At 41.7% G+C, this 15,278-nt stretch overlaps 1 long non-coding RNA gene and 8 other non-coding genes across 9 annotated transcripts; 1 reads left to right on the forward strand and 8 right to left on the reverse strand.

The window, feature by feature from the left end:
- Positions 1 to 1,003: 1,003 nt before the first annotated feature.
- Positions 1,004 to 3,156, forward strand: LOC115042204 (uncharacterized). The gene is made up of 3 exons (XR_003840662.1): positions 1,004 to 1,067; positions 2,644 to 2,718; positions 2,833 to 3,156. It is a non-coding gene; the product is annotated as an uncharacterized LOC115042204 (long non-coding RNA).
- A 6,179-nt stretch (positions 3,157 to 9,335) lies between these two features.
- On the reverse strand, positions 9,336 to 9,408 carry trnav-cac (transfer RNA valine (anticodon CAC)). The gene has a single exon. It is a non-coding gene; the product is annotated as a tRNA-Val (tRNA).
- A 1,838-nt stretch (positions 9,409 to 11,246) lies between these two features.
- Positions 11,247 to 11,319, reverse strand: trnav-cac (transfer RNA valine (anticodon CAC)). The gene has a single exon. It is a non-coding gene; the product is annotated as a tRNA-Val (tRNA).
- A 117-nt stretch (positions 11,320 to 11,436) lies between these two features.
- On the reverse strand, positions 11,437 to 11,509 carry trnav-aac (transfer RNA valine (anticodon AAC)). Its single transcript has one exon. It is a non-coding gene; the product is annotated as a tRNA-Val (tRNA).
- Positions 11,510 to 12,741: 1,232 nt separating this feature from the next.
- On the reverse strand, positions 12,742 to 12,814 carry trnae-uuc (transfer RNA glutamic acid (anticodon UUC)). Its single transcript has one exon. It is a non-coding gene; the product is annotated as a tRNA-Glu (tRNA).
- Positions 12,815 to 13,408: 594 nt separating this feature from the next.
- Positions 13,409 to 13,481, reverse strand: trnav-aac (transfer RNA valine (anticodon AAC)). The gene has a single exon. It is a non-coding gene; the product is annotated as a tRNA-Val (tRNA).
- Positions 13,482 to 14,321: 840 nt separating this feature from the next.
- trnav-cac (transfer RNA valine (anticodon CAC)) lies at positions 14,322 to 14,394 on the reverse strand. The gene has a single exon. It is a non-coding gene; the product is annotated as a tRNA-Val (tRNA).
- Positions 14,395 to 14,692: 298 nt separating this feature from the next.
- Positions 14,693 to 14,765, reverse strand: trnav-cac (transfer RNA valine (anticodon CAC)). The gene has a single exon. It is a non-coding gene; the product is annotated as a tRNA-Val (tRNA).
- A 117-nt stretch (positions 14,766 to 14,882) lies between these two features.
- Positions 14,883 to 14,955, reverse strand: trnav-aac (transfer RNA valine (anticodon AAC)). The gene has a single exon. It is a non-coding gene; the product is annotated as a tRNA-Val (tRNA).
- Positions 14,956 to 15,278: the final 323 nt, after the last annotated feature.

Here is a 15,278-nt window from a genome sequence, read left to right on the forward strand (position 1 = left end):
ACACAATGACGTCACACGCCCTCCCTCAGAGCATCAGAGCTGCCTGCCAGTCTGTCTGAGCTCAGCTAACGTCCTTTCAGTAAAGCAGCATGACATCGGTCACATTTGAAACAATAACAAGGTGTAATTGCATGACTTTAGTGACAATCACGGCTTAAGACGTGAAAGTGGGTGTTATGGGGCTCTGCCTCCCTGTTTGTGAGGATGTCTGGATATATCGGTGGAGTCCTGGCTGCTCAAACTGTTTTATTGTTTTTGAACTGTGGTTTGTCTCTGCAGCAGTGATCACTACACACAAGGTGGTGGCAGCAGCAGCAGCAGCAGCAGCAGCAACAGGCAGGTCAGGGAGGCTATTGTAACATCTGGCCACCGCTACAGATGGAAACTGGCCTTCTGGCTATCTGGTACATATTTACTGAAGAGTTCATTAATATGTATCACAGTGAAATAGTAATTCAAATAAATAAATAGAAAAGATTGTAGTAAATGCACAGTTATGAAAAGGAATCATTTTTAAACAACCTAATTGAAATGTATTTTGAGATCATTTGTCTAACTTAATCCTTTTTGGCTGCAGGTCACTTGTGTTACCATTTATTTTGTCACAGTGAAGCACTGATTTGACTCTTCTCATACATAAAAATACTATAATATTAGATACTGTATCAGAGAGGCTGTGGCATCTGCAATTGAGCACATTATAATTCTGATTTCAAAGGGATTTTGGAAATGACTTGCTGAGGAATTACTTTGAGAACAGTAGCCAAAGGCAAGGTAAATAAGTGTATTTATGTGATTATGTATAACAAAATATTCTATTGTATGGGAGTGTATTGCTCTGACTCTGTGACATGGAACCAATTTTTACCATTTAGTGTTCAGATGATTTGCTACAGCTGTATTTAACTAAAAATATATTGCCCATTAGTGAACACCCCTCCTTGTACAGTCAGGTTCTGCTGCATGTTTGTGATGACTTTGTTGACATGAGATAAATGCCGCTCCTCGAGCAGGACACATAGCTTTGCAACCCTCCTGAGTTATAACAAGACTGTCTACTCAATCAGGTAAGACTTTTAGTTTTTATCTTAATAGTAAAGTTAAAGCTTTATCTTACTGCTGCAGAAACTAAAGATAACAACTCAGAACTGGTACATTGTACCTTGTACAGACAAACCCTGCACAAAATACAAAAAAGATGGGGCGTTTAAGGCTCAGGAAGTTCTTTAATATATATAGAGGGTGGATTATTTCAACAGTCTTTGGACAGGAACTCCAAATTGTTCCTCATATAACTGCAGGTGATGAGCTGTTGACATATTTTTGTATAAAAGCACTGTATGCCTATAAAAAGTGTTATATGAATGTGTGAACATATACATGGCCATGACCTCATGTAAAGCATTTTGAAGCGCCAATAAAACAAACACAAAAAAAGAAACATGCAGTGCATTTACCTGTTTTCAAATACAGACAGCACTTTTGCTGGAACTGGTATTATTGCTCTCATTTTAATGCTTATTTACAGTACAGGCCAAAAGTTTGGACATATTTTCTGTTCATTTGAATGAGAGGGTGTGTCCAAACTTTTGTCCTGTACTGTATTTAGATTAAAGGAGGCTGATTCAGCACAGCATTTAAGGAACCAAAGGCAGACAAAGTCCTGATTGTTGTTGTGCTACAATTAGTCATGTAATGAAAATCATCAGTACCAACTGGTTAGCTGCTGAGAGGCCAGAAGTATCGCTGAATAAATTCCTCACAATTAAAACACAGGTTTTTGTTTAGAGACCTACTTGACTTACAATGATTTCACATTCACACAATTCAGGTATGGACTTGCTGTCCCCTGAGTTTATAGATAGACAGACAGATAGATAGATAGATAGATAGGCAGATACAGTACAGGCCAAAAGTTTGAGCACACCTTCTCATTCAAATGAATAGGAAAGTATGTCCAAACTTTTGGCCTGTACTGTAAATAGATAGATGTACTTCAGTGATCCCAGCAGCCAGATATCAGACAAACTGCACAACATAAAATACAATGCAAAAAAAGTTATTTACAAGAGCAAAATATACAAATGTGCAAGTTAACATACATCAAAATATATATGTACTAAAAATGTATTTGTTACTGCTTTGAGCCAGTAATGAGCAATACTAGTCATAAAATCCAAATTAAGTGGACTAAATGAAACTAAGGATTTAGTGACATGTATGTCAACAAAAACAGCAAAAACAAGCAGTAGTGGAAAGAAGTGAATTAAATAAATGAAACAGCATCTGAAGGCTCTGACATTTTGTTCATTCACCTTCAGTCGCAGGTCCCAGCTCACATTGAGCGAGGGCGGGGTAGATCACCAATTAACCCAAACGTGCATGTCTTTGGACGGTGGGAGGAAACCCACACAGACAAAGGGAGAACATACAAACTCCACACAGAAAGGCCCCAGGCCTGGAACTTCTTATTGTGGGGTGACAACGCTAACCACTATGCCGACCACCCTGAGTTTAACAATGTGTAAATTATGAATTTGCATTTGTAAAGGTACAATGAATGTCACCAGGTGCTCAAAAGTGATCAGAGAAAAAAATTGATTTGTGGTTGTACTTTCATGTTCATTCTTCTCTGCTGTAAAGTTGAATCGGCAATGGCATATCCCTTGACAACCTGGAACACTGGCCTGTTTGACTGCTTTGATGAAGTAAAATCCTGTAAGAAAAAGAATCAAATTTATTTTACACATAATCTGTCACATTTAACGTTCCTTTCACGGATACAAACAAACTTAGATTGTCATCCTATAAATTCCAACTCGTGTTTTGCAGGTTGCTATGGTTTCTGGTGTTGCCCTTGCCTTGCCTGCACAGTTTCAGGAAAATTTGGGGAGAACCGTTGTCTCCCATTATGTGACCTCTGCAGCCCTGCCATAACAGCAGCCTGTGGAATACCTCTTTGTGCACCTCCTGCTGCCTCGGCTCTGAGGGTTGGCATTCGAGACAGATATAATATTCAGATATGAGACTATTGAAGGAATTATCAAGTACATATTGACATACATCGCGCATCCTCTGCTTCATCCAAACAGCCACATGAGCAGTAAAGCTTGTTTTTGTGTAGGGCTGGACCACCATTTGCTTTGTTCACCCATTTTCTCCTGCGTTTTTTAATTAGGGAGGTTAACCTTTTTGGCTTTGTTCTTTTTGTTTTAGGTCAGTTACCTCTCCCTCAGTTAGATTTCTTTTGTTTGTCATTTTGGACTGGGTCCACCCAAAGCCTACCTTAGTTTAGTATCACTTTTACATGAACTATAACATCTCTTTCTTATATTTTAACTTTTCATCCTTGGCTGTAGCTGTTTGGATCTTTGGGAAGATGGGGCTCCCATGGATGAGGCACAACATGCTGCATTGCACTAAGATGTAAAATGCCTTAAAGAAGGTGACATAGACTTTATGGGTGGTTTAAGACAAATTACAACTCAAAATATATTATGTCCAGTCAGTTCCACATCACCCTTTCAATTATGGGAAAGGGTGACGTGGAACATTAAACAGGACTGAACTGTTGCTGCCTCCTTTTACTTTGGTCGTGACTGTTAACAGCTGCCATGTTGATCTACACATACATATGAGCCAGATGACCTCTCATAGATGAAGTGCATTACACTGAATGTGCAATACACAATACATTGAACATTTCCATAGGCTAATGTTTAATTGTATTCATAAAACAAGAAGTTGCTACAAAGGGGTTGACCACACAGACCTTATAGATTTTTGCTGTGTATCCACTTTCAGATATCAAAAATACAAAAAGACATTTTAAGCAAAGAAGTCCTACATACTAAGCAATCATAAAATTAAACATGCAATTTCTAAACTAATAATAAATGAATATAATCTAAAATAAAACTTAAAAATATTTATCAAAAGAAATAAGATAGAAATAGATCAAAAACATGTGCAGTAAAACAATGATTCTTTCATAGTATTGCCTTTAGGAATTTTTTCAGCAGTTGGGGCAGGCTCCCTGAGGGGCCGTGGTGGCGTAAACAAAGGACACTTGACTGCAGATTTAACTTTTACAACCTATTTATTGGTTGGTTAGTTGAAAATGTTTTTTTCCCTTAAAACCATTATAACCTATACAATGTCAGATAAAGGCTGAATGTAAAAAGTAAAAAAAAATAAATTAAATTAATTCCTATAGGGACAGAGTAAGGTAGCATTATTGATCATTGCTCTTACAGCAGAAACACACTGAATTTATTTGTTATTCATTTAACTGATACATTGAAATGTATATTATGCAAAAAAAAAAAAAAAAGTTAATCAATAATCAACACTCACCATTATCAGTGTGGTTTTTTTTTTTCCAACCCATTTAGGGTCCCAGCCTGATAGCCTGTGCTTCCCTTTAGGTTTTTCCTCTTCCACTCTCATCTCCGTCTCCTGATCCTTCACTCAGCTCTCCCACTACTGTGCTTTGCTCTCCTTCACTTTGGAGCAATATGCATGAAGGTGGAGAAATGTGGTGGTGTATTTGTGACAATAAAAAAGAAATTTCAAGGCGTGGCATCGAATGTTGAGGAAAGACTGTTTTACCATCCTGGTCATCTTTGGGTGAGCTTTGGTAGGACGCCTGCTCTTTTGGGAATCTTTTTAAAATTTCCCACCAGGCAATCCATTCTGTGAAATACACAATAGCGCAACATATTAAAGTCACAAATTTAAGAAGTGGTTCCAAATTAATTATATCATTTCAACATAGAATTTTCTGTATTGATGCCATTTGTAACACAAATTTGGTGCTGAATTTAACCGTTTCAAAACACTTGAGAATTGACAAACATTCAATATCTACACCAAAAATACTTGAGTCGCCTACCCTTTAGAAACACCACAGAAAAATAAATGCTGAGATTTAATATCAAAACTTTTGATATGACGAAATTTCACAGTTAACCATGTAGCTTATGTGCACATATCAGAGGCACAGAAAGGGGAAATGATCAAATCAGACCTACCTCGCCGACGTCCTTGGCCAGTATCAGACACGTCCCGAGCTTCCCGCGGGCTTTAAGATAATATATAGCCCGTTCACACGGCCTCCCCCTGCCATGCTACCATGGTAGTTAGCTAAGGTTAACAAGATCATAGCTTAATGTGGTCCCAGTTTCAGACTAGCTAACTTAACTACCGTACATGCGGACAAGATTCTTCAAAGTTGTACAACCGAATTAAATACATCCTACCTGTTGGGAAATTACATTTAGCAAAGAGTTAGCTTACCTTCATTTGCTAAGTCCTTCGGTGGCTCCCCCCCCTCCCGACTGCGTTAAATCCACCCAACTATTATATTGACCAATCACAATGCGGCATCCGTTATTGACAGCGCTCTTGTCCAATGATATTTTGTAATGCTGTCATTTTTGCCTGCGGCAGCCACAGGGTTCAGAGTTCACATCTTTTAGCGATACATTTTGTGAAAGCGGTAAGTAGACAAAGCAATTATTTTTAGAAATTATTTGTAGAAGTAAAGTAAGAGTATAAGTGTAGTTATATTGCATTTTAGTGTACTCGGAAGCAGAAAAAAAAACTGCTGCTGGGAAGTTTGAATCCCATATATATATATATATAAATGATCACCGCTCAAAAGCGGATGAGAGTCGCACAGCTCCAGTGAAGGGGACGACAAATAATGAAATCTAATTTGCCAAATTTAATCAAAATAATATTAATATATTTTCACCTTTAATTAAGTACCATCAAGCCGTTTGGTCCAGCTTGTCAATCACTGTGATCAGTTGATAAGTCAGTCATCACTAGTTAAAGGACCAATACCTGATCCGGTAGACTTCAGTCTGCAACTGTGGTGACCATCTTTTGTGGGCTCTCTCTCTCGTCCCAACCACACACACATCTCAGACATTAAAGCAAACCATCGGTGGGGGGGCAAGAAATAAAGACACACACCACTAATATATTGTGATTTATTCCCATGAATTCTCATCTCTGTGAGCAGCAGAGAGTTTCTCAGATCCGTCCATATTTGCTTTTGTCAGCATGATGTAACCCCACTTTTCACTATGTAAATATCAAAACAGCTGCAAACATATAAAATCCATTAAAATGACTTCACTCTAATCTCTTGCAGTTTTGTGCAAAACCCACATAGTTATTTTGTGTGCAGTATTTATGTAATTTTGCCTTTTCTATTTTATTATTCCTGCTTATTGGAGTCCTTCAACAGTATCACAGTTGGATAAATTGAGGCTGACTGGAATGGTGTGACTTGTGGAGTCAGTGAGCTATTCATATGTCAGTGTGTGCCGTGTGTTTACACTCTTTACGCTCCTCATAATAATCATACCAAATGAAGTCGGAGAGACTTGGAAAACCAGCTCTTACTGAAACTGATCAAAAGGTTCAGAAAGTGAAGTGTGACAGAAATGCTATTATGTCTAAGAGTTTAGGACACCTTCCTGTTGTTCGCAGTGTATTGGGAAAGGTTTAAGCTGCTCTGTGCATTTTTGTCAAACAAAATTCCTTGTAAACAGTATATCAGTTATAAAGTAATTGATACTTTGAGTAGTTTTTGAGAAGAGTACTTTCTACTTTTACTGAAGTATTTTTAACACTTGTAATTGAGTCCAATTTAACAAATGTAACAGTACATGTTTTGAGTACAAATTTTCAGGACTATTTCCACCTCTGTCAATATCATTACTGATATGTCAACTTCAGACAAAGCCTAAGTTTCAGCAACAATATTATTAAATTTTTTAATCTATTTGCATAAGGTAGAGTCTAGATTTAGTAATAAATAGATAAGAGTGTTAGGCCACCTATTGTTTACTTATAAAATGTCTTTATCTGGTTTTGCTCTCAGAGAAACAATGCCTTCGTTCATAGCTGTACTCATTTCTCTCTGTCCAATATATTCTTTAAGCATAGCCTAAAAAGTATTTTGAATATCCAAAAAAATATTTTTTAAATTCAACTTAAAGAGCATCAAGGCCTAATAATTTTTCTTATTTCATTGAGAGGAGTGCTGTTTTATTTATTTTTTTTTCTTGTTAGTGCTGAATTACAAATTATTTAAAGGCCCTCCTCAATATCAGAGTTCCTTTTCTTGTTTTTCCTTTCTACTCACAGGATGGAAGATTGTCGACCGTTGGAAGAGTCTGCCTTTTTACTATTCTGCCCCTGCTTGTGTGTGTTTCACGTCTTCTCGCCCGTTACACTAGCTCGGCAGATAGCGAACAGTTTCTCCAAAAAAGGAAGCTGAGGTTTCCTTTCAACTTTATTTAGAAATCACTGTAAAAAGGCAAACGTTTTCTGGCCATATAAAAAAAAAAAAAAGGATGGGAGTTCTCCCGCTGTCCGTCTCTCTCCAAAACTAGGTCAACTAAAACTATACCTGACTTCCTCTAGTCTGCACCAGCTACGGAAACACAGAAGGCACAAATTAGCGTTGCTGCAAAAACATCTGTGTTAAACTCAAACTCAAAACAATAACATCACATGGAATCAATTTTTACCATTTAGCGTTCAGATGATTTGCTACAGCTGTATTTAACTAAAAATATATTGCCCATTAGTGAACATCTCTGCTATCTGCTTCCTCTAGGCAACATTATCAGGAAACACAGCATCAATTTCCACTGCTACGCAGACGATACTCAGCTGTACCTATCAATGAAGCCAAATGAAGTCAGTCAGATAGTCAGACTGCAGGCATGTCTTGATGACATAAAAGTCTGGATGACTGGAAATTTTTTACTTCTCAACTCTGACAAAACAGAAGTTATTGTACTCGGTCCTAAGCACCTCAGAAAAATACTATCTAATCATCTCATCAGTTTGGACGGCATTACTTTGGCCTCCAGCTCCACTGTAAGAAACCTTGGAGTAATTTTTGACCAGGACATGTCCTTTGTCCCTCACATAAAACAAGTTAGTCGGGCAGCTTTCTTCCACCTGAGAAACATTAGGAAAATCAGAAACATCCTCTCTCAGGATGATGCAGAAAAACTAGTCCATGCATTTGTAACTTCTAGGCTGGACTACTGTAACTCATTACTATCTGCATGTCCAAACAAATCTCTAAAAGGCCTTCAGTTAATTCAGAACGCTGCTGCACGAATATTAACAGGAACTAGGAAAAGAGATCACATCTCTCCCGTGTTAGCTGCTCTTCATTGGCTGCCAGTAAAATATAGAGTAGAATTCAAAATCCTTCTTTTAACGTATAAAGCTCTTAATGGCCAAGCTCCATCGTATCTCAGAGAGGTCATAGTTCCTTACTGTCCTAGCAGGCCACTCCGCTCTCTAGATGGAGGTTTACTTGTGGTTCCTAGAGTCTCCAAGAGTAAATCTGGAGGCAGATCGTTCAGTTATCAGGCTCCTCTTCTATGGAACCAACTCCCAGCATCGGTACGGGGGGCGGACTCTTTAGTAACTTTCAAGACCAGGCTTAAAACTTTCCTGTATGACAGAGCGTACAGTTAAAAAGTCCTCTACTCTTTAGGTATGCTGCTATAGGCCTAGGCTGCTGGGGGAAGGACTGAGCTTCTCTCTCTCTCTCTCTCTCTCTCTCTCTCTCTCTCTCTCTCGCTCTCTGTCTCTCCCTGTCACCCTCTCTCCCTCTTTCTCTCTAACTCCCTCCTTGCATGCGCTGATAAAAACCATCCTTATTAAAAAAAAAAACAAAATAAACAAAACAGTTTCACCCAGTTCTAAGCATTTATACTGCATTTACTAACCATGTTCTGCCAAAGTCTCTGTCTCTCCCAGTTCCTCTCCTCTCTCTCCCTGTCCTCATCCTGCAGGTGGTGACTCATCTCCATCCCATGTTCCTGCAACACCTGCTGGTCCCATATAGCATGAATTCTGTATTACAGCTCAACTCCATGAACTTCATGCAACAACATGTTCCTGCCTACACCCCCCCCCTCCAATGCCTGCCTGCCTGTCTCTCTCTCTCTCTCTCTCAACCCAACCGGTCAAGGCAGATGGCCGCCCCCCTTGAGCCTGGTTCTGCTCGAGGTTTCTGCCTCTTAAAGGAAGTTTTTCCTTTCCACTGTTGCCAAGTGCTTGCTCATCGGGGGATCTGTTGGGTCTCTTCAAATAAATTTATAAAGAGTTTGGTCTAGACCTGCTCTATATGTAAAGTGCCTTGATGTAACTTTGTTATGATTTGGCGCTATACAAATAAATCTGATTTGATTTGATTTGATTTGATATACTCACGAGAAGTCTTGAAGTGAAGCATCAGCTGACCTCTGACCTCTCTGCCATTGTTGAAAAAGAATTACAGAAAATACTGTTCCTGCCCAGTTTCGAACTGGGGACCTTTCGCGTGTGAGGCGAACGTGATGACCACTACACTACAGAAACCTGTACAGGACACCCTCTTCCCCTTGTTGATGAAATGCCATCGTTACTACTGTTGTGATGGCCTCCCACGTGCTCTGAAAAGAACAATAGAGAGGCCGACATCCTGAAGCCTGGGCCAGAGTTGTCTGCCTGTTTGGAAATGGCGCCATGACCCCAGGATCCACCCCTAGGGTGTGGTTCTGAGTTTGAAGAGGAGGGCATTTGCTAGACACCAGCGCCCTCAGCAGGGATCCCCGATGACGTCACACAGGTAATAAAGACGCTCCATGGCTCTTGATCTTCGCTTTTTCCCAGTGCCCCAGTTGTGGGAGAGAACTGTCCCAGCTTTTGTCTGGACCTCTCCAATGATATTTTAATTGCTTCTGACAATGGATCAGCCTCCATACTTCTCATTTTGGATCTTAGTGCTGCTTTCGACACCATGCACCATGCACTAAGGTGGTTCAAATCCTATTTATCAGATAGACATCAGTTAGTTCATGTTAACAACAGCTCCTCCTCATGCGCTGCAGTCTGTTATGGAGTCCCACAGGGTTCACTACTTGGACCAATCCTCTTTATGCTTCATCTACTTCCTCTCGGCAACATTATCAGGACATCAGACATTTCTTGAACACATACAAGTCTGGATGACCCATCATTTTTTACTCCTTAATTCTGACAAAACTGAAGTTGTTGTACTCGGCCCGAAGCACCTCAGAGAAATGCAATCTAATCATAATCAGTCTGGATGGCATTACGTTGGTGTCCAGCTCCACTGTAAGAAACCTCGGAGTAACCTTTGACCAGGACATGTCCTTTGTCCCTGACATAAAAGAAGTCAGTAGGGCAGCTTTGTTCCCCCTGAGAAAAATTAAGTAAATCAGAGACATCCTCTCTCAGGATGATGCAGAAAAACTCGTCCATGTATTTGTAACTTCTAGGCTGGACTACTGTAACTCGTTACTATCTAGATGTCCAAACAAATCTCTGAAAGGCCTTCAGTTGATTCAGAACGCTACAGCAAGAAAATTAACAGTCACTAGGAAATGAGATCACATCTCTCCCGTGTTAGCTGCTTTTCATTGGCTGCCAGTAAAATATAGAGTAGAATTTAAAATCCTTCCGTTAACATATAAAGCTCTTAATGGCTGAGCTCCATCACGTCTCAGAGAGCTCATAGTTCCTTACTGTCTTAGTAGGCCACTCCACTCTCTAGGTGGAGGTTAACTTGTGGTTCCTAGAGTCTTCAAGAAGAAATCTGGAGGCGGCTCTTTCAGTTAACAGGCTCCTCTTCCATGGAACCAACTTCCAGTATCGTTTTGGGGGGCGGACTCTTACGCAAATTTCAAGATCAGGCTGAAAACTTTCTTATATGACAGAGCTTATAGTGAAAAAGTTAAAGTCCTCTACTCTTTAGCTATGCTACTATAGGCCTAGGCTGCTGGGGGAAGGACTGAGCTTCTCTCTCTCTCTCTCTCTCTCTCTCTCCCTGTTTCTCCCAGTTCTAAGCATTTGTACTGCATTTACTAACCATGTTTTCCCGAAGTCTGTCTCTCCCAGCTCCCCTCCTCACTCCCTGTCCTCATCCTGCAAGTGGTGACTCATCGCCATACCATGTTCCTGCAAGGCCTAGACCTCTAGACCTGCTCTTCATGTAAAGTACCTTTATGTCACTTTGTTATGATTTGGCGCAATACAAAGACCTGCCCCTCATGTAATTTTACTACGAAAATTGAAGCAGCTGAGAATGCAAGGCAAGAACCAAAAACATCGCTAAAGCCAATTTTTCTAATTGAATTAAGAGGTATGCCTTAACTAAAGAGAGATGCTGATTTGTTTCCAATTGATAGCAAACATGTTTCTGCCCAGTTTCGAACTGGGGACCTTTCGCGTGTGAGGCGAACGTGATGACCACTACACTACAGAAACCTGCGCAGGACACCCTCTTCCCCTTGATGATGAAATGCCATCGTTAATACGAAAATTGAAGCAACTGAGAATGCAAGGCAGGAACCAAAAACATCTGTTTCCAGCTGACAGCAAACATGTTTCCGCCCAGTTTCGAACTGGGGACCTTTCGCGTGTTAGGCGAACGTGATGACCACTACACTACGGAAACCCGCACAGGTCACCTCCTTCCGCTTATCAAGAAATGCCATCATTAACACTGTTGCGATAATTGCAGTGGTATCAGATGTCGGAAGAGGCCGTCCCACAAGTGTCTCTGGCTTTACATCCTAAACATCAGGCTAAAGAATTGGGTGGGATGGTAAAACTAGCATTAGCACAGGATGATTGGGTTATCACGGACATTCGCGGAGTACTTTATTCGGCTAGAGCCAACATATACTCAATTCAAGTAGAAGCCGTAGATAGCTCAGTTCTGGAGGAGGCCCGGTCTCCCGGTTTCACGGTAGAGAAAAAACAGATCACCCTGAGGCTGCGTCTATCATTGACTCTCTACCAGAGTCCCTATGGGCGCAGGGCCCGACAGAAGTGCGACTGGTGCAATGTGAACCATTAACTTTTGAGGTGAACACCTCTGATCCAGTGTGGATCAATCAGTACCCCCACAAGCCCCAAACAGAGGAGGGCATCGCAGACACCATTCAGGGCCTCATATCACAGGGCGTATGATCTCTGACCTCTCTGCCGTTGTTGAAAAAGAATAACCGAAAACACAGTTTCTGCCCAGTTTCAAACTGGGGATCTTTCGCCTGTAATGCAAACGTGATGACCGATACACTACGGTTCTGAGTTTGAAGAGGAGGGCATTTGCTAGACACCAGCGCCCTCAGCAGGGATCCCCGATGACGTCATACAGGTAATAAAGACGCTCCATGGCTCTTGATCTTCGCTTTTTCCCAGTGCCCCGGTTGTGGGAGAGAGCTGTCCCAGCTTTTGTCTGGACCTCTCCAATGATATTCTAATTGCTTCAGACAATGGATCAGCCTCCATACTTCTCCTTTTGGATCTTAGTGCTGCTTTCGACACCATAGATCACAATATTTTACTACAGAGACTGGAACATGAAATTGGGATTAAAGGAACTGCAATAAGGTGGTTCAAATCCTACTTATCAGATAGACATCAGTTTGTTCATGTTCACAACAGCTCCTCCTCATGCACTGCAGTCAGTTATGGAGTCCCACAGGTTTGGGTACTTGGACCAATCGTCTTTACGCTTCATCTAGGCACCAAATGCCATCTTTACTACCGCAATTACACAATGAATTGACCAAACAAACAGCTGAAGCCAACATTTTCTATTCTAAATCAGAGGTAGCACTTACCAAATACAAAGGTCCGGTTTGTCTGCAGTTTTCTCATATTTAGAGCCGACAGCAGATCTGTTTCTGCTCAGGTTTGAACTGGGGATCATTCGCGTGAAAGGCGACCGTGATGACCACTACACTACAGAAACCGGAGCACAAGCTGCTCTGCCCCTTCTGTCAGGTTTAAGCCACATACAACATGATTAAACAGGGAAGAAAGACAAAGGACAACAGCGCTCATTTTTACTTGCAAGGAGAACAGACAGAGATATGTTCAGTTACATTCTCTAACTGCTCTGACGTATCTCTTCCGTTCTCCCCTCTTTATTTCCTTAGGGTGGTCCCTAGTTAGTATGATCTCAAGTCCTGTAAGAAAAACACAAGTTTCTGCATTGCTGCAGGGTTAGTAAAAGTACAAAAGATACTCATGAGAAGTCTTGAAGTAAAGTATCAGCTGATCTCTCTACCTTTGTTAAGAAACACAGAAAGTTGTATTTCTGCCCAGTTTCGAACTGTGGACCTTTCGCGTGTGAGGCTAACTTGATGACCACTACACTACAGAAACCTGCACAAGCCAGCCCCTTCCCCTTGATGATGAAATGCCATTGTTACTACGAAAATTGAAGCAACTGAGAATGCAAGGCAAGAACCAAAAACATCGCGAAAGCCAATTCTCTAATTGAATTAAGAGGTATGCAGTAACTAAAAAAAGATGCTGATTTATTTCCAGCTGACAACAAACATGTTTCCGCCCAGTTTCGAACTGGGGACCTTTCGCGTGTTAGGCGAACGTGATGACCACTACACTACGGAAACCCACTCAGGTCACCTCCCTCCGCTTATCAAGAAATGCCATCATTACTACTGTTGCGATCGCCTCCCACGTGCTTTGAAAAGAACAATCGAGAGGACTACATCCTGAAGCCTGGGCCAGAGTTGTCTACATGTTTGGAAATGGCGCCATGACCCCAGGATCCACCCCTAGGGTATGGTTCTGAGTTTGAAGAGGAGGGCATTTGCTAGACGCCAGCGCCCTCATCAGGGTTCCCCAATGACGTCACACAGGTAATAAAGACGCTCTCTTGCATTTTTTCCATATTAAGAGCCAACAGCAAATCTGTTTCTACCCAGTTTCAAACTGGGGATCTTTCGCGTGTAATGCAAACGTGATGACCGACACACTACGGAAAGCTGCACTGGACACTCCCTTCCCCTTGACGATGAAATGCCATCGTTACTTCGAATATTGCTGACAATGCAAGGGAAGAACCAAAAACATCGCTAAAGCCAATTCTTTAATCGAATTAAGAGGTATGGATTAACTAGAAACAGACGCTGATTTATTTCCAGCTGACAGCAAACATGTTTCCGCGCAGTTTCGCACTGGGGACCTTTCGCGAGTTAGGCGAACGTGATGACCACTACACTACCGAAACCTGAACGCAAGCTGCTCCACCCTTTCCAATCTAATGATTTCTGACGTGAACAGGTACTTTCATAAAAGCTGCATTTGCTCTTCCAGTTGCATCACCGAAATTTGGTCTTCCTAAGAATAGATGCATATACTGGCAGGTATACTCACGAGAAGTCTTGAAGTGAAGCATCAGCTGACCTCTGACCTCTCTGCCTTTGTTGAAAAAGAATTACAGAAAATACTGTTCCTGCCCAGTTTCGAACTGGGGACCTTTCGCGTGTGAGGCGAACGTGATGACCACTACACTACAGAAACCTGTACAGGACATCCTCTTCCCCTTGATGATGAAATGCCACCGTTACTACTGTTGTGATGGCCTCCCACGTGCTCTGAAAAGAACAATAGAGAGGCCTACATCCTGAAGCCTGGGCCAGAGTTGTCTGCCTGTTTGGAAATGGCGCCATGACCCAAGGATCCACCCCTACACTACAGAAACCTGCACAGGACACCCTCTTCCCCTTGATGATTAAATGCCATCGTTAATACGAAAATTGAAGCAATTGAGAATGCAAGGCAGGAACCAAAAACATCTGTTTCCAGCTGACAGCAAACATGTTTCCGCCCAGTTTCGAACTGGGGACCTTGCGCGTGTGAGGCGAATGTGATGACCACTACACTACAGAAACCTGCACAGGTCAGCCCCTTCCCCTTGATGATGGAATGCCATCGTTAATACGAAAATTGAAGCAACAGAGAATGCAAGGCAGGAACCAAAAACATCTGTTTCCAGCTGACAGCAAACATGTTTCCGCCCAGTTTCGAACTGGGGACCTTTCGCGTGTTAGGCGAACGTGATGACCACTACACTACGGAAACCCGCAAAGGTCACCTCCTTCCGCTTATCAAGAAATGCCATCATTACCACTGTTGCGATAGCCTCCCACGTGCTCTGAAAATAACAATCGAGAATCCTACATCCTGAAGCCTGGGCCAGAGTTGTCTACCTGTTTGAAAATGGCGCCATGACCCCAGGATCCACCCCTAGGGTGTGGTTCTGAGTTTGAAGAGGAGGGCATTTGCTAGACACCAGCGCCCTCAGCAGGGATCCCCGATGACGTCACACAGGTAATAAAGACGCTTCATGGCTCTTGATCTTCGCTTTTTCCAAGTGCCCCAGTTGTGGTAGAGAGCTGTCCCAG

Source organism: Echeneis naucrates, chromosome 4 (assembly GCF_900963305.1).
Source record: "Echeneis naucrates chromosome 4, fEcheNa1.1, whole genome shotgun sequence".
Classification (NCBI taxonomy): domain Eukaryota; kingdom Metazoa; phylum Chordata; class Actinopteri; order Carangiformes; family Echeneidae; genus Echeneis; species Echeneis naucrates.